This window comes from Mastomys coucha, unplaced genomic scaffold, assembly GCF_008632895.1.
Source record: "Mastomys coucha isolate ucsf_1 unplaced genomic scaffold, UCSF_Mcou_1 pScaffold9, whole genome shotgun sequence".
Taxonomy (NCBI): Eukaryota; Metazoa; Chordata; class Mammalia; order Rodentia; family Muridae; genus Mastomys; species Mastomys coucha.
Window position 1 is genome coordinate 80,176,673 of NW_022196915.1, and position 24,720 is coordinate 80,201,392.

A 24,720-nucleotide genomic window follows, 5' to 3' on the forward strand; every position below is an offset into this window, starting at 1 on the left:
AGGACATCACACTTAAATCTATTATGAATCATTAGCTCTTATGAATATGTTGTAAGCCTCTTCTGCTAAGGAATAAAGGTAAATTGAGCATAAAAGAAAGATGGAAATGCTCCACCAATCAATAAAATACATTTGTATAACTCCTAGGACAGAAACTGTAACAAAAAGTGAAGGCAACACACTTCCTCCCAAGAATTCAATTCCTATAGTAACGACTTGTAATTAAAATACACTGGAAGAGCATCAAGACAAAAGAGCTAGAAGAACAATTGTAACTATTTCTAAAGAACTTTACAAGGCATAAATACATTTCTGAGAGATCAAATACAAAGAGATGAATGAAATAAGGAATTTGATTTAATATATGAAAATAAAATTCAACAAAGTGCAAAACTGCTGATAAGACAAAATCAAAATGTTGATAGAAATACAAAACATTGTAAGTCAAACAAAACCCTTAGTTGCAAAACTCACTAATAAAATACATAGTGTGGGATTAAAGAGTAACACTCTATAAAGACTAGGAATAAGAACTTGACAAGATCATAAAGGTCAATGATATATGTAGAAAATATGAATGGAGCACTGTAGATTTATGGAATATTATTAAAAGATAGTAAAAATATTTTAAACAGACATATTTTGTTCAAGTGAATAGTGATTCTTAAATGATATATGAATTAAATAAAGTATCAATTTCAGGCATAGAATAATTCACTATTAGCTATAATAGAGAAATTCCAAAGAGAGACTAAAACCAACACAGTCTACTACTGTTATTCTTGCTTGCCTACCATGACCAAATGGTAAGAACATATTGCTGCAGATGCATATTGATCAATAGATATAGAGAAATAAATAGGAAAATAATAATGATCTTCTTCTGCCCTCTCTCCATGTGTACCTTCTCTATGTAGGCTTGATTTCATAATTGAAAGGTGCTATGCATAGGATCAGGAGGAAAGATATCAATGGTCTTAACCATCATTGTATTCTGAATGTATTCAACATTCTGTATTCAACATTGCAGTAATGGCCAGCCAGGAGGATGTGTTCACTAGTGCAGCAACAGTGGCTTTCTCTCATAGTATAAACAACCCCTTTCTGGTTTTAGTTAAGGCCAGCTCAGCTCCACAGGCATAATATTATCATTATATAATTATTACAAAATCACACACATAGACACTGAGATTGAAAAGAAAAGAGATTTGGTGTGTGTGTGTGTGTGTGTGTGTGTGTGTGTGTGTGTGTTGGGGAAGAGTTCCTACATTCCTATAGCATACTATTTTTGAGATGAAGAAAAAAATGAGGAAAAGGATAGGAACAAGGAGATGACAGGAGAGCAGATGTGAGGAGAGAAGTAAAATGAGGTTAAGGAGAAAGTTTCTGTTCTTTATCTTCAATCCCATTTCCATGCATCAATGTAAAGACAAAGTGATAGTGCTCATCAAAATTATGAATTGCATTTTTGTGGGAAACAACCTCCATTCCATAGATTTAGCCAAATAGTAATTTGCAGATCTTAGTATAATCTAAAACTTAGTAAAACACTATAATCACTTGTCTTTTAAAGTTTGATACAACTGGCTTGAACAATATATGCTGAATTTGCTTTAGCTGTGAGACCAGACATTTGTTCTTTATAATTTCCTTTTGATTCTAAGGAATGGAGGAACACAAAGTTAGCGATTTCCTCAGTATATCTGCAAATAATAGTCAGAACCAGGACATGACACTCCATATTCCTCCTTTTATTTCTATCATGCTTTCAGAATGCAGGGAAGAAAGAATGGGTCATGGTTCAAATCAGTTTGTTTCTTAATATAACTGAGTTCAGTATAAAATGAAAATAAATTGGTGAGACAAGAACCAAAGTAAGCTTCTGGATATTATGCTACTCTTGAATATTTTTTGAAATATCTTAAGATTTTTGAGGATCTATTTCTTGGCATATTGAACAACACTTAACTTTACAAGACATTTTCTACAAATGCACTCTGCATTATAAATAAACTAAAAATTCCAAAGAACAAAATAACTAGTTGTTTATGTTATTATGCAATATTTCTTAAGTGGATTTAAAATGCTATGCCTATTCAAGCAATTATATAACATGTAAAATTATTTTAAAATAAGTTGCATGCCTGTCTAGTCTTATGGGCATGTGTGTGTAAATGTGTATATGTATGTGTATGAATACGTTTATGTATGTACAGTCAGACAGGAAACGTTTACACTAGATGAGTAATATTTTTTATTTACATTAAATGTGTCAAATTATACATTCACCACATTTGGTACATACAGCAAGCAAATATAGTGCCTCTGCTATTTCCATCATTAAAAACTCATTCTGTAAAAGTCAGAACAAAATGTCTCCAAAGAACATTGAAGATGTGTGTCTTCAAAAAAATAACACATATCTCAGATATTTATTGATATAGAATTCTAAAATTGCTGGAACTAGGAAAGTAGGAATAGTAGGTATATAATTTTTACCTTCATATTTAAAGTAATTTTAGTTAATGGAGATACTATAGCATTGTGTACAATATATAAACCCTTCTGGTGACTTTTGATTAAAATCAGTGAATCAACTGAAGCTTCATTAAAGATTTTGAGCAAAAAACCCAACATGCTTATTTTGTTTGGTCAAGTACTATTTGTCTCAGTTAACACAAACATAATGTGATATAGAAAAAGTGGGATGTAAAATAAAACACTATTTACTGTTTGGTTTTTATATTTATGTATCTATTAATTGGGACAGCTAACAGCTAACCTAGTAAGATTTTTAAAAATCCTAGTTAGGGGTGGGAGTGGGGGCTGGCAAGATGGCTCAGTGGGTAAGAGCACTGACTGCTCTTCTGAAAGTCCTGAGTTCGGATTCCAGCAACCACGTGGTGGCTCACAACCACCTGTAATGAGATCTGACGCCCTCTTCTGGTGCGTCTGAAGACAGCCACAGTGTATAAAACCACAGCGAGCATCGCCTTCCTGAGTTCAATTCCCAGCAGCCACATGATGACTCACAGCCATCTGTACAACTACAGTGTACTCATACACATAAAATAAATAAATAAATCTTTAAAAAAAACTCTAGTGGGATTTTTAAGAGACCATTTCTGAATAAAATATTGTGATTTCTACTGTTACATTGATGCTGGTACAATATCAATATCAAAGAAATAAAATTTCTTCAGTTCATACATTCTGTGGGGTATAGTAATGAAGGAACTGGTGGAGTATATGTAAAACTTTATGTATTCAATTTATGTATTATGAAAATTATCTTCAATGAATACCTTTCCACTGATGTTTGCTGTATAATGAACTAATAGAGTTTAATTTGTTTTCAGCATTGAATGGTATCATAGAAAATTAATCAGACAAACATGTGAAAATGTGTGTGAGTGTGTATTTCAAGGTCTCCATGACACAAAAATGAATTACTTCATACAAATAACTACTGAGTTTCCATCCTATAACTAAAGAAATTGTATATACTATTTTGCTTAAATGAATCTCATAGCAATGCTTCATGATGTGTCCCTAAATAAGAAAATTGAAGTTCAAAAGTATTTATGCATACTTACAGAGCAGATGTTTAGTGGAACTATGATTATAGTCCATTGGAACCTTCAAATCCATGCCTCAAAATCAAATCATATAATCAACAGGGGTGATTTGTCTATCTTTTTACATATATCTATATGAGTAATGGTTTTTATGTATACTTATGTATAGGGTTATGTATACATAGGTATAGGGTTCATGTGCATTATACTAGCAAACATACTTCGCCCACTTTCTCAGTGTATTTAATGCAATATTTCCCTAAAACTTACACACACAGTGAAGTTCAAGATACAGACATAAGAATGCTCTTATTTTTATCACTAGCCACTTTGTTCATGGAGAATTTTTTGTCCTTTGTAAAATAATCTTTTTTTTTTATATTTCAATGTTTATATAGTTATATGAAATCATATTCAGAACTGATTATAAGTTAAAGTTAAATGCCAAAACTTGAAAGCAAATCAAGTATTTTACATTTTGACCCTATTTTAGTTTGATTATACTTGACATTTTTCACTACTGTGGGGGAAAATCTGACTAAGCAATTGAGCTTTTCAGGTCATGCCTCCATATTACTGTAGCTTTGCAGCTCACAGTGACAACCAGGGGATCCTGAGAGAGAAGTGAGTGAGGATGGCAGGGAACTAAGAGACTGTCGGGTGGTCATATGTACTATGTACAGCAAGAACAGATTCTCCAGGACCAGCTTCAGTGATACAGTTCATTTGATCAAGGAACAGGGGCTATTTAAATCTTTGGGGGTTTGTAAGGACTTTCAGGGTGAGTGTACACTCACCAGGACCAGGGCACTGGGGATCCCTTGTTAGGGTAAGGAAGAATTCCAGGTACATTCTGGCTGGTACTGGGTTTCATGACCTCTTCATGTGGAGCAAAGGTAGGGGCACAAGGCTCTGCGTGCCAGGAAGGGGAGTGATCCCAATCCTGCTGATCTCAGGACGAGATATCAGGGGTTTGGACATGCCCTGACACTACTCTTGCTCCAAGCTTGCTCCCTTTAGCAGCTCCATGGCTCCTCAGCCCAACATCTCCCCATTTTATTTTATAAAAAGAAGTTATCATCATACTTGTCAGCCTCAAGGTAGAGAATGGTTTGATATTGAACCAACACCTGGTTGGTAGTGATTCACCTATGTTGCTTATGTGTTGTTTTAGAAATGAGACAAAACAGTAGAGGCAGGAAAACATATGGCAAAGGAAGGAGAGAAGTCAAGCTGTGTGAGAACTTCCAAAGGGTTAGAGGACTCAGGGCATAGGAGGCTCAGGGTTTCATAGGAGATCATTAAGCACCTGTATGATTTGTTCCACCAGCCTAGATTCATTACCTGGAATCAGCATTCCTCCCCAATTACAATACAAGTCCCTCTCTTCTCAGCCATCAGACCTAGAGCATTCCTGTTTTGTAAGGTAATCTCTCTCTAGGGAGTTATCTGCTCCTGGAAGAACTTGATACTGTCTGAGGGGGAGGCCATGTCATGATCAAGCTTGTCCTGGAAGTCATCAGCCAGGTGTTGTGTCTCTGCCAGGGTTGCTTTAGTGGCCTATGTTGCTCCTACTGAGAAAGCCAGATTGAGTCAGACAAGCAGTGGGATGAAGATTTCTCTTCCTCCTGTCTCTTCCTAGCTGGTAGCCAATTTTGATTTCTTTACACTTTCATATAGGTAGATCCATGGTGGATTCATTATGGGGGTACAAAACCTTGAAGGGAAGAGATGGCTCAGGAACTGATTATGTTGTGGCAACAAAGAAGGGTGGTGGTTGACACATATTGTCTAGGTAACAGTGATATTATGGGACCATGAAGAATGAGACCTGGAGGTGGGCCCTTCAAGTCAAAGGGGGAAGAATAGATTAAAAAGAAGATTTTTCTGTAACTTTTATGTGAGTAAGGGGCCAAGAATGAAAAATGAAATGTGATGTTAGTAGGAGCAGCTGACAGCAATGATGCATGGGTAGGGGGAAATCACTGGGAGAAATTGGGGTGAGTAATTAAGGGGAGAAGGTCAGCTATGTACTAGATGCATTGTAACCAGGAAAGGGTGGCTTAGACTTCTTTGGTGACTTATTTCCTGGTCCTGCTAAGTCTTTTAGGGCTACACTAATGTCTTCTAAAGCCTCAATGGCCTCAGAAGAGAAAGTGTTGTAGCCCTTAAATTACTAATGCTAACTCTCTGTGGTTAAAGCCTTACCAGAGACTCCAGTGTTGTATATAGACAGTTTGTCCCTGCATTTCTTCCCCCAGAAGTTCCTATTTTCCCTCCTGCTCAAGTCAAGCGCAATATGCAGGTAGCTGGTTTGTGCACTGTATCCCCCTGCAGCAAGCTCAGGACTCCCTTCCCCTCCCTGGCTGCTCCAAGGGAACCCAGTCTGGCACTAGAATGGCACTACCCATTAAACCCCCTCCCTTAATAAAAACATCCTGAGGATGTTAGCTAGAGACAGCCTCCCCACCTCTGCATCGCCAAAACTAGCTCTCTCTTTCTCTGATAAATGACCAAACTCTCCAGGTGCCTGTCCTTGGGACCTCTAAGAAATAAGAAACTCAAAGAAGATTAAGGCCCCACGTTTAAATCATACAAAAAGGTAATCAGAGTTCACAGACAGTTTTGGCCGGTCATAAAATTAGTTCCTGATAACCCCACAAGAGACACTCTCTAATCTCCCTCCCAGCTTCAGTTCTGTCCCACACTCCCCTTCACCCTAACACTCAAAGAATTCCTAACTACACTATACTCTTCATCACATACTAGCACCTACATCTTAGGTGAGATCTGAGTTAAGACTGGAAATAGTAAAACGACTCTTTTGCCAGTTGCATTGGACTTTGCAATGCTTGGGCGCATCTGGGCTTCCCACAGACTCAGGGCATAACATTTAGGGCTCATCCGGGATTCCCCAGTGGGTCTCTGGAATCAGCAATCCAGAGAGTCTAAGCCGGCAAGAGAGTGTGGGTGAGTGTCAGTGTTCCAGTATTGTCTGTAGTTCCCTGTTTATGTTGTTCTTTCTGGCTACATTTCGGCATCGGAAAAGCCTCGAAGTAACAGCTTATGCAAACAAAAGTAGTCATAGCTGATGTGCTTCAAGGCTCAGGTCACGAGGGACATAAGATGTCCCTGCCTCCGCAGGATCATGGGCAGATTGTAACAGACGGGTTCCTGCCCGTCAGTTAGAAGTGTCTGAGGAGAGGCCTCAACAGAGTTTGCTTCCATACCCACCTCGGTTCCATTTTCCAAGAAGGGAGTCTGTAAATCCTAGCTTTTGGATTTAGTTCTGTTTCTAGTCATGTGGTTATATTGCATGCGTGGTTCTGTCACTAGTGCTTTTGATAGTGTTTAGCCTTTTGCTATATTGGATGGTGACGCAGTGGGACAGACTAACTCTCATTCTCGTCCCTCTCACCTTCTTAACATCGTCTTGGCCCATTTTAAGGAGATGAAGACTAGAGCTCACAATCTCTCAGTGGACATGAGCAAGAAGAAAATGGAGACATATTGCAGTTCCGAATGGCCTACTTTTGGAGTAAAATGACCAGCAGAGGGAAACTTTCATCTTCCCATGGTGTTAGCGGTAGAAAACAAAGTGTTCCAGAAGGCAAGAGAACATCTAGACCAAGTCCCTTACATTGTAGTCTGGAAAGACTTAATTCCCCAGCATGGGTAAAGTCCTTTTTATTACCCCTTAGTAACGCTACTTTGTTCCCAGAAACTATGCCTGCCCTGCTAGCAAAAGAACAGAAATGAGAAAATTCTGAGTCTCCAAAGCTCTCTCTATCCTATTCTACAGGACAGTACACCAGAAGAGGTCATATTACCACCACCTTATACTCAAACACCAGCTCTGACCAAGGTGACAGCTTCCTGGCCGCTGGCAGTTTGCTTCTGCAGGCTGAACTGGCAGCAGTGTCCAGGCCAGCTGGCAGCCTGCTCCAGCCTCTAGCATTTCCCGCAGGCTGACCCAGGACAAGGGTCCTGGGTAGCAAATGGTCCACTGCTTCCACCTGCACTCCCATAAGCTGAGCCAGGACAAGCGTCTTGACTGGTAGCAGATTATCCACAAATGCATCCACCACTAGAGTTCCCGCCTGTTCCATCCATGCTTTGACCAGTGGGAGGGGGACAGGTGCCTCAGCCATCTTCATAGATGTACCTACCTCAAGGGATTCTCCAGCAGAACCAGTGCTCCTGGCACCAGCCTTACTACCACCCATGTATTCACCAGAAAGGGTGCCCCAGGTTCTGATAGTATCCACATAGGTGATAGAGGGGGGCCAGCCCAGAGACCAGAAGCAGACATGCTGTGGCACCACCCCAGGCCACGGCACCAGAGGTAGATTCCACCACCTTACCCCTGAGAGCAACAGGACTGATGAGCAAGGTAACCAGAAACACCACTACTGGCCCTTTGCTATGGCTGACCTCAACAATTGCAAGAGGGAACATGTGAAGTTCTCTGACAACCCTAAAGAGCTCATTGGTTTATTAGACATATACTTTTTACCCATCAGCCTAATTAGGATGATTGTCAGCAATTGCTGCAGATTCTCTTTACCACAGAGGAGAGGGAACACATCAGCCTGGAGGCCCGGAAGAACATTCTGGCCACCAATGGCACTCCAACCCAGAACCTAGCCAATATAGAGGAAGGGTGCCCTCTCAGGAGACTAGCTTGGGATTATAACACCAAGGAAGATAAGGAGCATCTCTGAGTTTATCGCCAGTCTCTTTTGGCGGGTCTTAGGACAGCTGCTAAGCAACCTACAAAGTTAGCTAAAGTATATGATGCCAGACAGAGAGATAATGAGAATCCTGCAGAGTTTCTACAGAGGATTATGGGTACTTTGCACGTTTATACACAGTTAGATTCTGAAGATACCTGAAACGCAAACACAGTAGCACTGACATTCATAAACCAGTCAGCACTGGACATAAGAAAGAAGCTACAGAAACTAGAGAGATTAGGAGAAATGTCACTGAGAGATTTAGTGAGCGTGGCAGAAAAAGTGTACCATAACAGGGACACTAAAGATGAGGAAAAGACTAAGGCGAATGTTAAGTAGAAATATAGCAAAAATCTTGCTAGCCCATGGTAATTCAGATCAAAATGAGAGGAGGTGCCAGCTCCAAAACATTGCAGAGGGAAGGGGGCCAAGAGAATGCTGCCAGCCAGAAGCCAGAGAGCCATCGAGCAGCCTTAGGTAAGAATCAGTGTGGCTCATAATAGTCAAAACACCAAAGGCACTAAACAAAGGAAGAATTTTAAAAGCAGTCAGGGAAAAAGGTCAAGTAACATATAAAGGCAGGCCTATCAGAACTACACCAGACTTCTCACCAGAGACTATGAAAGCTAGAAGATCCTGGGCAGATGACATACAGACTCTAAGAGAACACAAATGCCAGCCCAGGCTACTATACCCAGCAAAACTCTCAATTACCAAAGATGGGGAAAACAAGATATTCCATGACAAAACAAAATTTACACAGTATCTTTCCACAAATCCAGCTTTACAAAGGATAACAGATGGAAAACATCAACATAAGGAGCAAAACTACACCCTAGAAGAAGCAAGAAAGTAATCTTTCAACAAATTCACACAAACCTAATTCCAGCTCTTACAACAAATCAACAGGAAATGACAATTACTTTTTCTTAATATCTTAATATGCAAATTGATATTACAAACATATCCTAATTAATTGAAATCCAATAATATGAGGAATTAGAAATTTGTTGATTGTCATCCAATGGTCTCTCTAATTTGGTAATTGGAGAAATAGGTACAATATTGTACAATATATATACACTTTCACCTTGTTTGTTCGTGACAGTGTCTTGCTGTGTACAACATAAGAGTATTGAAATCTTGCTTCTCCTATCTCAGCCTCTCTATTAGTAGTATTGTTTATTTTGTGTTTTTACACTATACTATGGTTTTCAGAACAGCTTATATATTTCAAAAGTATTTATATACACAAAAGAAACATAGACAACTTGGGAGATGACTTGTAAGAGAACAACAAAGAGTGAGACTGAATGTTCTGCTTGACATTTGTAACTCGTATCAAGTTTGAAGAAAAAGACTTTATAAGTTACTTTCTCTGAGATAAATGCTTTTTCAAATTATCACAGCTAATTAACTAGTTTCTTACCTTCACTTAATGTCTGTGCCACCCTCCAAGCAGAACCATTGTTCATTGAAACAGTTGGTGAATGACTTTATGGATAGACCATCTTAATACATACACCATTTCTTAAATGAATGTAACTTGTTCTCTGTGAGCTGAGAATAAAGTCATTCGCTCAAGTCAAATAGCTTTGACCATAGCAGGAAGTCTGTATCCAAAAATCGTGCCTACGATTCATTTCTTGGTGTAGCAGACCTGTCAACTCTCACCTTAGCTACCATGGAGGTAAAATCATTTGGTGATGTGAAGGTCATTGATGTACAGCCTTATTATAATAAAATCAAATGTCTAAAAATTATTCTTATTTTTGGCTTGTACCACAGTAAGAGCCAAGGTTTTAAATCTACTAGATACAAAAAAACAAACAAAAAGACTTTATATATTTATGTTCATTTAAGAAAATACTAGTAATGATGTATTATTTTGAAATATGTAGTTAATATATTTGGAGTTATTTAAAATTTATATTGAGAAAAATGTATTTTCACTGTTGCTGTAGATGAGCATCTACATAAGACTATTAAATTGATTGTTGTTTTATATCAAACAACTTCAACTTTTATAATGCTAATTTTTATTGTTATAATATTTTATAAATTTTAAAGAATATGACAAAAAAGATGTTGTAGGTATTGAAGGGGGTCTCTGGGAGGAGTTGGGGGTACAAAAGGGAAATAAGAATGTGATTTAATTCTATTTACTTAAAATATGTTTTTAAATGTTAACAAAATCAGATAAATTGAAATCATGTAACTTTTCTCATCATAATGCAATAAAAGTTAAAAAAAAATCACTCCAGATGCCAGATAATTGCTCCATAACTCTACAACTGTGCTCCCAAATAGCTACACACTAGTAAACACACACACACACACACACACACACACACACACACATAAAAAGAATAAGTGTGGCTATTGTAAGGAAGAAGGACACTGGGCCAAAGAGTACCCAAAGAAAAAGCTTAAAAGCAAAATTGTGGTCACCAAGGAAGAAGAAGACTGAGGGGTTTAGGTTCAGACTCCCTCTCCTAACCCAGGGTAGCCCTCAGAGTGGGGAGGAAGCCTCTGAACTTCCTGTTGAACACTAGAGCCCAACATTTGATTCTTGTAAAGGCTGACTCCAGGGAGCTACAGGTACTGTACAATATTCATGGACTAGCCAAAGGATAGTAGACCTGGGGACTGGATGAGTATCTCACTCTTTTATAGTGATTCCTGAATGCCCATGCCCCTTGTTGGGGAGAGATTTACTAAACAAAATGAGAGCCCAGATCTATTTTGACCCTGGGAAGTTCTGGCTGACAGACTGGAGCAGAAATCCAATACAGGTGCTGACGGTTAACCTGGCTTCGGAGGCTGAGCATAGACTATATGAATCATGGGGAAGCCCCATCCAAGACCTGGATATAGGGCTGGCAAAATTCTCCCATGCATGGGCAGAGACTTGAGGAATGGGACTAGCAAAACATTTTCCTCCTGTATTTGTAAAGCTCAAGCCAGGGGCAGATCCAGTGCGAGTCCCCCAATATCCCATGTCCCAGAAAGCACAGAAGGGGATTACTCCCCATATCTGGAAACTGTTGGCCATGGGGGGGTCCTCAGGCCATGCCAGTCAGCTTGGATCACCCCATTTTTGCCTGTGAAAAAGCCACAGTCCAGTGACTACAGCTGTGTCCAAGATCTTCGAGAAGTTAACTGCAGAGTAACAGACATATATCCCACAGTGCCTACCCCTTGTACCCTGTTGAGCTCTTTATCTCCAGATCGGAAGTGGAATACTGCCCTAGACTCAAAGAACACTTTCTTCAGCTTACCTTTGGCTCCCAAGAGCCAAGAAGTACTTTGCCTTTGAGTGGAATGATCCTGAAAAAGGCATTAATGGACAACTCACCTGGACTCGCCTGCTTCAAGGTTACAAGAACTCCCCCACTATTTTTGATGAAGCTCTGCATGAACACCTGGGTGAGTACAGAGTTAATAATACAGGTATAACTCTTGTTCAGTATGTATATGACCTTCTTGTTGCAGCAGAAACTAAAAAAAGATGCAACAAAGGGACCCAGAATCTCCTACAGGCTCTGGGGGACATGGACTATCCCGGGTCGGCCAGAAAGGCACAGCTCTCTTTAAGACTGAAGTTACCTATCTTGTATACATTTTAAAAGAAGGCCAACGGTGGCTTTCCACAGAAAGGAGACTGTCCTCAACATACCTACCCCCCAGAATCCAAGACAGGTAAGAGAGTTCTTGGGGTCCACAGGCTTTTGCAGATTATGGATTCTGGACTTTGCTGAAATAGCCAAACCTTTCTGTGAAGCCAACAGAGAGGCCAAAGACTTTCCTTGAACTCAGGATCATCAAAAGGCCTTTGATAAAATAAAGCAGGCCCTGCTGTCAGCCCCCGCTTTGGGGCTCCCAGACATCACAAAAGCATTTTACCTGTATGTCGATGAAAGAAAAGGAATAGACAAAGGGGTCTTGACTCAAACTCTGGGACATTGGAAAAGGCCTGTGGCCTATCTGTCAAAGAAATTAGACCCATTGGCAACAGGATAGCCACCTTGCTTGTGCATCATCGCAGCCACAGCCTTACTGGTTAAAGATGCAGATAAACTAACTTTGGGACAGAATTTAACCATGACTACCCCCCATGCAATCGAAGGGGTCCTCAAACAGCCACCAGACAGGTGGCTCTGTAATACCTGCATGACCCTACTAATCAATCCTGGCTGAGTTACTTTCCAGCAGCCTGCTTCCTTAAACCTTGCAACCTTCCTCCCTGATCCAGACCTAGATCAGTCGCTCCATCAATGCAGTGAAATCCTGGCATAAACACACAGCATCCAACTAGACCTAAAGGACTCACCTTTGCTGGAAGCAGAGCGGACTTGGTTTATGGATGGAAGCAATTTCATTTGAGAGAGCCAGAGGAAGGCAGGAGGGGCAGTGACCATGGAAATGGAGGTAATTTGGGCCCAGTCTCTCACCCCAGGTACTTCACCTCAAAGGGCTGAACTGATAGCACTATCCCAGGCCCTTGCCATGGGAAAAGAGCTGGCTGTCAACAACTTCACGGATAGTTCGTATGCATTTGCAACTGTCCACATACATGGAGCTGTATACCAGGAAAAAGGACTCCTAACTGCAGAAGGAAAAAGTATCAAAAACAAAGATGAAATCTTACAATTACTTGAAGCCCTCTGGCTGCCAAAGACAGTGGCGATCATACACTGTACAGGCCATCAGAAAGGAGTAACGGCAGTGGCCAGAGGTAACAACTTGTCGGACAGAGCTGCCGAAGAGGTAGCCTTAGAGGAAATAGCTGCCTCCATGTTAGCTGCAACTCTACAGGAACCACCCAATCCAAACCTACCAGAATGTCCAGCCTACAGGGAGGAAGAAATCAAATGGGCCAAAAATCAGCCCATGAGCCAGTTTTCAGAGGGTTGGTGGCAGAAGGCTGAAGGTAAGCTAATATTACCTACCTCCCTAGCAAGATCTATCCTCAGAAAATCCACAGAGTCACTCACATGGGAGTGAAACAGATGGCAGGTGCAGTGAGACAATCTACAGTGATTTTCAGAAACATGCAGTGTACTATCGAAGATATATGTCAAGCTGTAAAGCTTGTCAATTAACTAACACCCACAACACTACCAAACAACCTGGCACACATCTCTGAGGTAAGAGACTGGGGGCCTACTGGGAAGTTGATTTTACAGAGATCAAACCGGGAAAGTATGACTATAGGTACTTATTAGCATTTGTGGATACCTCCTCCAGATGGACAGAAACCTTTCCAACAAAGACTAAGACAGCAGAGGTAGTGGCTAAGAAGTTGCTGGAAGATATCTTACCCAGGTATGGATTCGCACATATGATAGGATCAGACAATGGACCAGCATTTGTATCCAAGGTAAGCCAGGATGTAACAAGATAGATTGGGACAGATTAGAAATTACATTGTGCATACAGGCCCCAAAATTCAGGACAGGTAGAAAGAATGAATCAGAGACTTCAGGAGACCTTGACTAAATTAACTCTAGAGGCTGGTGTGGACTGGGTGACACTCCTTCCCTTTGCCCTGTAAAGGGAGGGTAAGGAATTCTCCTTACTGGTTGGGACTAACCTCCGGCCAGAGCTAACCACCTCTTGCTGGTTGTGCTATAATGCTAGATCACCTTTTTATGAAGGTGTTGGATTTATATCCAAATATAATGGGTCTGAAAAGGACAATGCATGCAGGTGGTCCCAGGAAGGCCCAGCTTTACCCCTGCAGACCATCTCAAGACAGGGAACCTTTCTGGGAAAAGTTCCCTTCTCACATCAGCACCTCTACAATCAAACAGTCCCCATGGTTCATTCCAAATGGGTTATTCCTCCCAGACAGACATGGTGGGACTGTTCAACAGGGTTGTCTCACTGTGCACAGAGAGGTCCTTAATTCCCCTAACACAAAGAAGTTCTGTATTCTAGTCCAGTTAGTGTCATGTATAACCTATTATTCAGAAGAAATAATACTAAAAACCTAATAGGATATGTTGGGAGGAGGAACCTCATGAGGCAGAAGAAAGAACCTAATTTTGGCTGTAATTCTAGGAGTTGGGCTAGCTGGGGCAGGCACTGGGATAGCAGCCCTAATGTGGCAAGAGAAGAACTCTAACAGCCTAAAACTAGACATAGATCAAGACATCCAATGCCTAGGAAAATCTATCCCACAGGTAGAGTGCAATGTTGCTCCCTTACTGAGGTGGTTGTGGAGAACAGATAAGGATTATTAGAATTGGTGTTCCTGTAATGGGGGGAGGGAGGTGGGGGGTGGGGGTATTGTGTGCTGCCCTATGAGAAGAATGTTGATTTTAGGTTTATCACTCTGTAATCATCAGAGAATCACTAGGTAAGATTAGAGAAAGTGTAGATAGACTATAAAGAGAAAGGAAAAACTCCAAAAGCTGATATTCACTATTCAATACTTCTCCATGGCTAACTACCCTTATTTCTACCATCATGGGGCCACTGACTGTTATTCTCTTGTTACTGCTTACATTCAGGCCATGCATAATCAATAAGCTTTTGCAGTGTACGAAGAAAAGATTAGGGACTCTGCAACTGGTGGCAATGAGATCCCAATACCAACCAGCTAGCACAGATGATCTAAGTCTATAGAAAGTCCAAGATAGGCCTTTAGAGTCACCAACAGAAGGGGAGAATGTTGTAGCTCCAAATTACTAATGCTAACTCTCTGTGGTTAAAGCCTTACCAAAGAGACTCCAGTGTTGTGTACAGACAGTTTGCCCGTGCATTTCTTCCCATAGAAGCTCCTATTTTCCCTCCTGCCCAAGGCAAGAGCAATATGCAGGCAGGCAGCTGGTTTCTGTGCTGTGTCACCTCTAGCAAGCTCAGGGCTCCCTCCCCCTCCGTGGCTGCTCCAAGGGAACACAGTCTGGCTTTAGAATTGCACTACCCACTAATCCCCCCTTAATAAAAACATCCTAAGAGGTAAAATGCTAGCTGGAGACAGCCTCCCCACCTCTGCATCACCAAAACTCTCTCTCTCTCTTTCTGATAAATGGCCGCATTCTCCAGGTCCTCAGGACCTAAAGAAATAACAAACTCAAAGAAGATTAAGGCCCCACATTTAAATCATAGAAAAAGGTACTCAGAGTTCACAGACAGTTAAGGCCAGCCATAAAATTAGTTCCTGATAACCCCACAAAAGACACTCCCTAATTTCCCTTCCAGCTTCAGTTCTGTCCCACACTCCCCTCCACCCTAAGCATTCAAAGAATTCCTAACTACACTATATATAAACCCAATGTTTTCTGAACACTTTGTCACATACTACCACCTACTTGTGACCTGAGTCAAGATTCAAAATAATAAAAAGACTCTTTTGCCAGTGGCAGAGAACTTTGCAATTCTTGGACTCCTCTGATGTTCCTGAGGACTTGGGGCATAACAAAAGCATATTTGGAGTATGGTTCTTGTCATGTATTAGGAGATCAAAGAGAGGCTGTAGGGTGCTGGTGAGGAGGGAAAGCCATGACTGAAGCTAAACTCTGAAGGGAGAAGCCAAAAGTGCTTTGGTACCAGGTAAGAGTTAAGGTTTGACTAAAGGAAAGAATGGCTTTAAGATGGCTTATGGAGGTGAAGGAAATTTCAGTTCCCAAGAATGTGATTGGTGAAATAGTTATATTTGTGAGGTCCTATTTTAAATCCTAGGGAGTAAAGGGAAGGTATTTATGGAAGGACAAACGGAGAAGAGTCTCTCCATACCATGATATAATCCATATAATAATAAATGTGCAATCTTTTTTCTAAGTAGGGCTTTAATGCTGTGGCAAAACCCTCCTCGTAGATAGTGGGACTGACTGCCATATCTTAGAGGGATGCAGGACTCTGCTCTTCATAAGTCCAGGCCAGAGTGGTTAATGTGAGGCATTGAGAATACAAAGCATTGGTGAACTCTCAGGTGGAGAAAAGTAGAGAAAGAGTAATCTTTAATGTCTATTGCTAAGATAGGAACATTGCAGGAGTGACAAAAAAAAGGGGTAGCCTTGTTTGGGGGAACATCCAAAACTGTTTTGTTTTATGAGTTGCCATTAAATCTTTTAGCAATCTCCACCCCCCTGAGCTTCTTTCTTTTTTTTTTCTTTTCTGTTTTTCTTTATTTTATTTTATTATATTTTTAGAATACAGTAGTGCTCCATGGTAAAGGCATAGGAGCAATCTTCTAAATCTAGAAGCTGAAGCCTAGGAATTAGTTCCTGGTATTATGATAGTTCTTGTTGTACTTAAACGTTTTATCTGCCCCAGTATCAATAAGGCATTTGAATAGTTTGTCATCTATTTTTTATGGTTATATTTGTGTGAAAGACTTCTGAGATGTTGGAAATGCATACAGACTCTAAGCTGAGATGTTGGAAATGCATACAGACTCTAAACAGGTTTCCCTTTTACTCTGAGGACTGAGGGCTGTCCCATTTTAAGCTTAAAGGCTACAGTGGATTGTCATACCTGTCATAATGGGAGTGACAATCTCTCCTTCAGTAAAAGTCCTTATGATGTTAGTGATAGACTGTATTGGCAGTGGAAGCATTTCCAGTAGAAGATGAGACTCTTTAGGGCACTAGTCTTGCCTTTGTAATGTCCCTTTTGCTTCATTTAAAGCAACCCCTTTCTGTTTCTTTGTTTTTGTTTTCTCTTTCTTTTATTCTTTCTTTTTTCTTCCTTTTTTCTTTCTTTCTCTCCCTCCCTCCCTCCTTTCCTCCTTCTTTATCTCTGCCTTTCTTTTTTTCTTTCTCTCTCCCTCCCTCCTTCCTCCACTCCCTCCCTCTTTCTCTCTCTCTTTTTTCTCTCTTTCTTTCTTTCTTTCTTTCTTTCTTTTTGCTGCTACAAAGGAAGGAACTTGTTACCATACTGTCCCATTAGACTGAGTGGTCACAATCCATCTAGCATAGTGTTTATCTTTTATGACTTGGCAGGCAAACCTGCACTCAGAAGTCACACCTTCCCAAATGATGTTCTTAAATAGGAGGTCTTTGACTGCAGAGTTGAAAATGTTTCTTTCTAAGCTAACTTTATTTCTATGAATATAGTCAGAAATAGTCTCTTACCTATGTCAACAGCCAAGATTTTCAGGAGATTTTGCTTGGTTCTATATAATCTTAATTAAGTTTGAAGAAATCCATATCTTTTTTGGTTCCAGTTAAAACAAAAGTGTATTCTGTTTCCCAATGCACCACATTTCCTGACTCCCATTCTGAGGCTGTCATGTCTTTAAAGTATATAGGCTGACTTAATTCAGCAGTGAATTTCTGTGTTAATTAAAGTAAATATCAAATATCCTACATAATTAATAGAATCTCTTTTTTATACTTTTTCAGGAGCAATTTGTACTTCTCATCAAGGCAAAATTCTCTTTCTTTATCAAACATTTTTTAAAGACATCTGTATCTGAATCAGTAAGATATCATTCATATAGTGAATGGCTAATACCTTCAGAAAATTAAACAGTGTTGGCTTATTACTTTATGTTTTGATTATGATTAGTTTTGGATTAGAAGTTTAGCTCCTCTAAAATTTTTCTCCCATGAAGGGATAATGAGTTATTCCTGATATTAGGGAAGAAAAATAGTTTCCCATGAAGGGACTTTTAATATTGAATTATTATCACCACATTTAATGAATAAAAAACATTCAAATGAAAGTCAAGCAAAGAAACAAGAAAATTTTGTTATCTGCAAGCTGTGTTATCTCATGCTGTGGCACCAAATCCCTCCCCATCCTTCTTGGAACTTAGATGTTGCTGTTCTGCAAGGCTGGTCCCAGAGCAGAAAGCCTTACAATGACCTTCCAGCAAGGAGGTCTGAGTTTCAGGCAGCCACAGCCCTCTTCTTTGGGACTGCTTTTGATGTGATGTGGTATTTGCTATGATAGAGAAGCTTTGGAAGCGCTGAAGTCAGAGAGAACATCCCCTGGCAGCCTCGTGCCTCCACAATGGATTCTCCAAAGTCCTAGTCACAAGACCCCTCACAAATTTCAGAAAAGCCAGTGACTTACCTCTGGTAACTGCTAAATGTTTTTTCTTATGGAAAAGAAAAATAGGAGGTTACTGGCTAATACTCAAGAGGATGTAGGAATCCTGGCAGAGGACTGGGAGCCTTCTACCAATGGTCTCAGTGGCCTTGCCGAGAACGTGTCAGTTACCCTTTAACCATACCTAGTCCCACGAAATGACATGAAATAAAAGTAAGAGAGAGAAGGAAGAAACAGACTGTCAGCACTTGTCATGAGGAGGTGGGATCTGGTAGGCCAGATAGATGTCCCCACACAGGAATCTCTCACCTTATTCCTTCCTGTGTGTCCTGGCAGTCTCCATGCCTTACATTTGGATGTCAGCTATCATTCAGGCTCCATTTCTCAACTCTTAGCATCATGATTAACCCATGATTATAACCATGGATCCTAAGAGAGAAAGTCGGGTGAGATGGCCAAGGTGAGTGTGGTGAGAACAGACTTTCCAGAGGCAGCTTAAATGAGAAAGTTTAAGGAATAAAGGTAGGGAAACAAAAGCTATTTAAATCTTTAGGGGCTAGGTAGAATTTTTCAGGATGAGTGTACATCAGTGGCTGGGGCAGGGAACTGAGGGTACCTCATTAGCATCTACAGGAATTTCAGGTACTTGCTGAATATAACCTTATAAAGGGAAGGGAAGTTTAGCCTGAATACTGGGTTACATGACCTCCTCCTATTGGACAAAGGTCAGGACTCAGGGCTACTTGCAGGGACATGCAGGCCCATACAATCTCCAGGTAGTATTTCCAGAGTTTGGATATGCTTTAATCCTATTCTCACTCCAGGCCTGCTTCCCATGGCTCCAGAGATTCCTGGCCATACCCAACTGAAATAACAGAGTTCCATCTTGGCATCTATTTCCTAGGATACATTCTGTCATCACAGGCTGGTCAGCAAAGCTTATACAAAAGATGTCCAGTTCAGACTCCATATTCCTCATTAGGAATTAGGAAACTTTACTAGGGTCACTCTTAAAGTTTCTTGGGAATTTCCATTGCACTAGGTTTCTATATTGGCATCCACACACTACCATTCTCTCTTAATATTTTCTCTTTCTGTCCACATTATCAGGCAAGGCTCCTAGTAGAGGGATTGGGACATCAACCCAGACTCAAAACCTTTGACCTACAATATGTCCTGACTGCAACATAGGCAGGAGTGATGCCATCCCAGAAGTTGGGGGAGTGGTCAATCAATGACTGGTCCAAATTTAGTCCATCTCAAATGCCTAGATCTGATACTGTGTACTTAACCAGAAAGCAGAGGTGGGGAAGCGCTGAGACCCAGAATAGAACCAAATACAACTGGAAAAAATATATCAATGAATTTATTTATTTACTTAATATTGATTTATTTTTACTTATTCACTTTACATCCTGTTCACTGCTGCCCTCCTGCTCCTTTCTCCCAAAATTCTTCTCCCAGTTGCCTTCTTACTTCTGAAAAAGTGGGAGATACCCTGAGTATCCCTCTACCCTGGCATATCAAGTCTCTGAGAGACTAGGTAGATCTTCTCCCACTGAGGCCAGAAAAGATAGCCTCGCTAGAAGAACATATCCCATGAACAGATGTTGGGATAGCCTCTACTCCAGTTATTTAGGAACCCACATAAAGACAAATCTCCACATCTGCTATGTATGTACAGGAAGGCCTAGGCCCAGCCCATGTATTTTCTTTAGTTGGTGATTCAGATTCTGAGAGACCCGAATTTCCAGGTTAGTTGACTCTGTTGGTCTTCCTGTGGAATTCCTATCACTTGCATGCTACAATCCTCTTATTCTACCATAAGAGTCTATAAGCTCCAGCTACTATTAAGCTCTGGGTGTCTGCATCTGTATAATTCAGCTGCTGGGTAGAGCCTCTCTGAGGACAGACTGGCTAGACTCCTGTCTGCAAGCATAACAGAGTATCATTAATAGTTTCAGAGATTGATGCTTACCCGGGAGATAGGTTGGGCTACTTATTGGTTGGCCTGTCCTCAGTCTCTGCTCTGCTCCTATCCCTGCTTGTAGACTGGATAAATTTCAGTCAAAAGTTTTGTGACTGTATTGGTGACTCTTTCGCTCCACTGGAATTCCTACCTTGTTCCAAGAGATAGCTTCTTCAGGTTCCACATCCTCAATGTAGGGAGTCCCAGCTAAGGATACCCACATTAAATCTTGGGCACCTCCCTTATCCTAGGTCTCTTTCTCATCCTGGAGATATTCTCTACCTCCCCATCCCTATCAGTTGCAGATTTCTATTCATTCTGTTGGCCATTTCATCATCCTTCCTGTTCCTCCCCACATCTGATCCTGAAAACCCCCCCCAATCCCTTCCTCATATCCTCCTCTTCCTTCCAGTTCTCTCCCTCAATCTGCCTCTTCTGAGTATTTTATTCACCATTCTAAGTGAGCCTTCCTTCTTGTTTAGCTTCTTTTGGTCTGTGGAGTGTATCATGGCTATCCTATATTTTATGGCTAACATCCACTTATTAGTAAGTACATATCATGGGACCTCATGAAACTGCAAAGTTTCTGTAAGGCAAAGGACACTGTCAATAGAACAAAATGACAGCCTACAGATTAGAAAAATATTGTCACCAATCCTACCTCTGATAGAGGGCTAATATCCAAATTAATAAAGGACTCAAGAAGTTAGATACCAACAACACAAATAGCCCAATTTATAAAAAAAAAAGGTTACAGAGCAAAACAGCAAACTCTCAACAGTGGAATCTGAAATGGCCTGGGGATCCATCCCATATACAGTCACCAAACCCAGACACTATTGTGGGTGCCAAGAAATGCTTGCTGATGGGAGCCTGATATACCTGTCTCCTGAGAGACGCTGCCAGAGCCTTATAAATACGGAGGCAGATGCTCACAGGCAACCACTGAACTGAGTGTGGGGTCCCCAATGGAGGAGTTAGAGAAAGGACTGAAGTAGCTGAAGGGGTTTGCAACCCCACAGGAAGAATAACAATATCAACCAATCAGAACCCCCACCCCAGAGCTCCCAGGGACTAAGCTACCAACTAAAGAGTACACATGGCTCCAGCTGCATATGTATCAGAGGATGGCCTTGTCAGGCATCAATGGGAGGAGAGGTCCTCTGTCCTATGATGGCTAAATAGATGCCCCAGTGTAGGGTAATCAAGGTCAGGGAGATGGGATTGGGTGGGTGGGTAGGTGGAAAAACACCCTCACAGAAGCAGGGGGAGCAAGGATGGGATAGAGGGTTTCTGGAAGGGGGGAAACCCTTAAAGGGGATAACAATTGAAATGTAAATAAAGAAAATATCCAATAGATAGATAGATAGATAAATAGATAGATGGATGGATGGATAGATAGATAGATAGATAGATAGATAGATAGATAGATAGATAGAAAAAGGAAAAAAAGAAATGTTCAAAGCCCTTAGTCATTAGGGAAATGTAATGATTTGCAATAATACTCTATACTCATAAACTGCTAAGAAGCCCAGTTGTTATCAGAAAGGCATTATCTAGTAACTGCAGAAGTGAATGCAGATACCCGCACTCAAACACTACGTGAAGCCAGGGCAATCCTGAAGAAGATGATAAAGAAGCATTATAGGAGTCAGAGGCATTGAGAACACCACTGGAACACAACTAACCAGAGTTCATAGGGAGTTACGGAGACTGAAGCGATAATCACAGAACCTGTATGTGTCTGAGCTAGGCCCTTTGCATATGTCATAACTGTATAGCTGGGAGTTCTTGTGGGACCCTTAACAGTTGTAGAGGGGAATCTCTGACTCAGACTCTTTTTCCTGTTCTTGGAACACTTTCTTCCTAAGTAGTCACCTTGCCCTGTCTTATTGTAATTTGTTGCACTATGTTTGCTTGATTTCTTTTTATTTTTCCATTAGATATTTTCTTTATTTACATGTAAATTTCTCCTTTCACAGTTTCCCCTCTAAAAAAACAAAGAAACAAACAAAAACAACAAAAACAAACCCCTGTTGCCTCCCCATGCATGCCACCCCACCCTCTCCCACTTATTGGCCCTGGCATTCCCCTACACTTGGGCACAGAACCTTCACAGGGCCAAGGTCCTCTCCTCCTATTGATGATCGAATTTGCAATCCTCTGCTATACACATGCTGCCAGAACAATCAGACCCTCCATGTGCAGTCCTTGGTTGGTAGAGTTGCAGAGATTAACTATGGAGCAGAGACTGAAGGAAGGGCAAGCCAGCCTAAATATAGCTGTCTCCTGAGAGGCTCTGACAGTACTTGACTAATACAGATGTAGAGGCTCACAGTCATCCATTGAACTGAGTACAGGGTCCCCAGTGAAGGAGTTAGAGAAAGGACCAATGGAGCTGAGGGGTTTGCAGCCCCTTAGGACGAACAACAATATGAATTAACTAGTACCCTCGGAACTCCCAGGGTCTCAACCACCAACCAAGATTTGCTTGATTTCTATTGGAGGCCTTCTCTCATTTTGTGAAAGAAAATGGAGGAGGGACAATCTAGGCAAGATGGGAAGTGTGGAAGAGGATGGGAAAGAGTGGACATAGGGGACAATGTCATCACCATGTAAGGCATGCAAAGCATAACAAAAATAAAAAAAAAGTTTATGTGTAAAAATAAACAGGTAGATAATTGAAGAAATAGAGAAAGAAAGCTTGAATGCAGGATACTTCATAATTCAACAAATCAGGAAGCACCATGATAGAAATGCCAAGGACCATCCTAATTGGAACACATCTCTGTACCAGATTCTCAAACAAAGACATCCCTGGGTTGGGTAATTGTTCACACGCAAGGGGAAAGTTAATATGTTTGATGATAACAAATGTTTTTCATTTAGTTAAAGCATATATACCATAATCTCTCCTATTTTCCTCCCAATTCATTTTATGTCCTTCTATTTGATGCTCTTTATCATAATAAATATTTTAAAAAAAAATTAATGAAAAACATAGCAAAACAACTGATAAAATGATTAGTGATGGAAGAGGGGTCTTGAGAACTAACTTGCATATAAACATATAATGGTTGTCATATATTAAGGATATAAAACTTGCTGGATTAAATTGATAAGGTCTGGAATAGGAATCCCTCTAGTATAATTTTTTGGTCAATTCTATTTATTTATTTATTTATTTATTTATTTATTTATTTATTTATTTTACTACCTGAAGTTTTTCTGTCCCAAATGAATTTTAAAATAATTTTTCTATTTCTGTAAAGAAGACTGTGAATTTTTGGTTTTGATAAGATGGCCATTTTTATAACATTAATTCTACCAATCCACAAACTCAGAACGTTTTCCATTTTCCTTTTCTAGTATCCTTTTCAGTCTCTTTCTGCAGAAGTTTGATGTATTCATTTTAGAGTGACCCAAACCACCAGGAGTAAAGGTTCTGAATGACAAGTAATGTGAGACAGGACCAGGGATGAAAAAGGAGACAAACACAACAGTTTGGATGAAGGGCTTGTATAAGCTGATGACTTACGTCAAGAAAGTTAAGAAATACAGTATAACATATACTATTCACAGGCCAAAAATGGCAGAGTCGGCATAGAGCAAAATCAGACAATGTTGGCAATGAGAACACAGATTCCTTAGGGTCGATTACCATAGCCCAAGGACAAGGGTTGGGTCCACAGAAGCCACAACACCCACTCCTCAGTGGTACTGGCTCCAACGTCAGACTATACTTTCCACATTCATTCCCAGACAAGGGCACAGAAGTAACAGAACAGCCCTCTCTTTGTGTTTTTATATGGCATTAAGAGAATCAAAAATAAAATAATATCATCAGAGTGATAATACTCATTAACTACATATTATTTATTATTCCATTTGGTAAAGATGTAGTTAAGATAATCAGTGATATAGGAAGCAATATTTTAAAAATCAACCAATTGTAATTAACTAGTGATTGCATTTAAGAATTCTGGGAAACACACAGCTCATAGGAGCCTCATTTATAATATGTGAAAAATCTGTGCAAAAATTGGAGAGAAGGATGTAAGGGTCTTATTAATGACCTTGGCAAGAAAAACGTATCAGCAGAATCAGTGATCCATAAAGCTTGCTGTGAGGTAACCAAAAGGAGATCACTGGAAAGAGAAGATCAGCAGAAAATAAAGAGGCACAGAATTACAGAAGGAATTGGGGGAAGCCGCTGTGAGAAGTTTTGAATTGTTTTTTACTTTTATTCACAAAAAATGTCATTATGAAAGTTCTTAACGCATTCTTCAATTATTACTCTATGATTTAATGGAAAACCAATACTAACTGGAGAAGATAGATTGAGAAAGAATAGACTGAGAAAGGAATACTATTTTTTTTTCTTTTTTTTTTCTTTATTTATATGCGAATTTCTCCATTCCCAGTTTCCCCT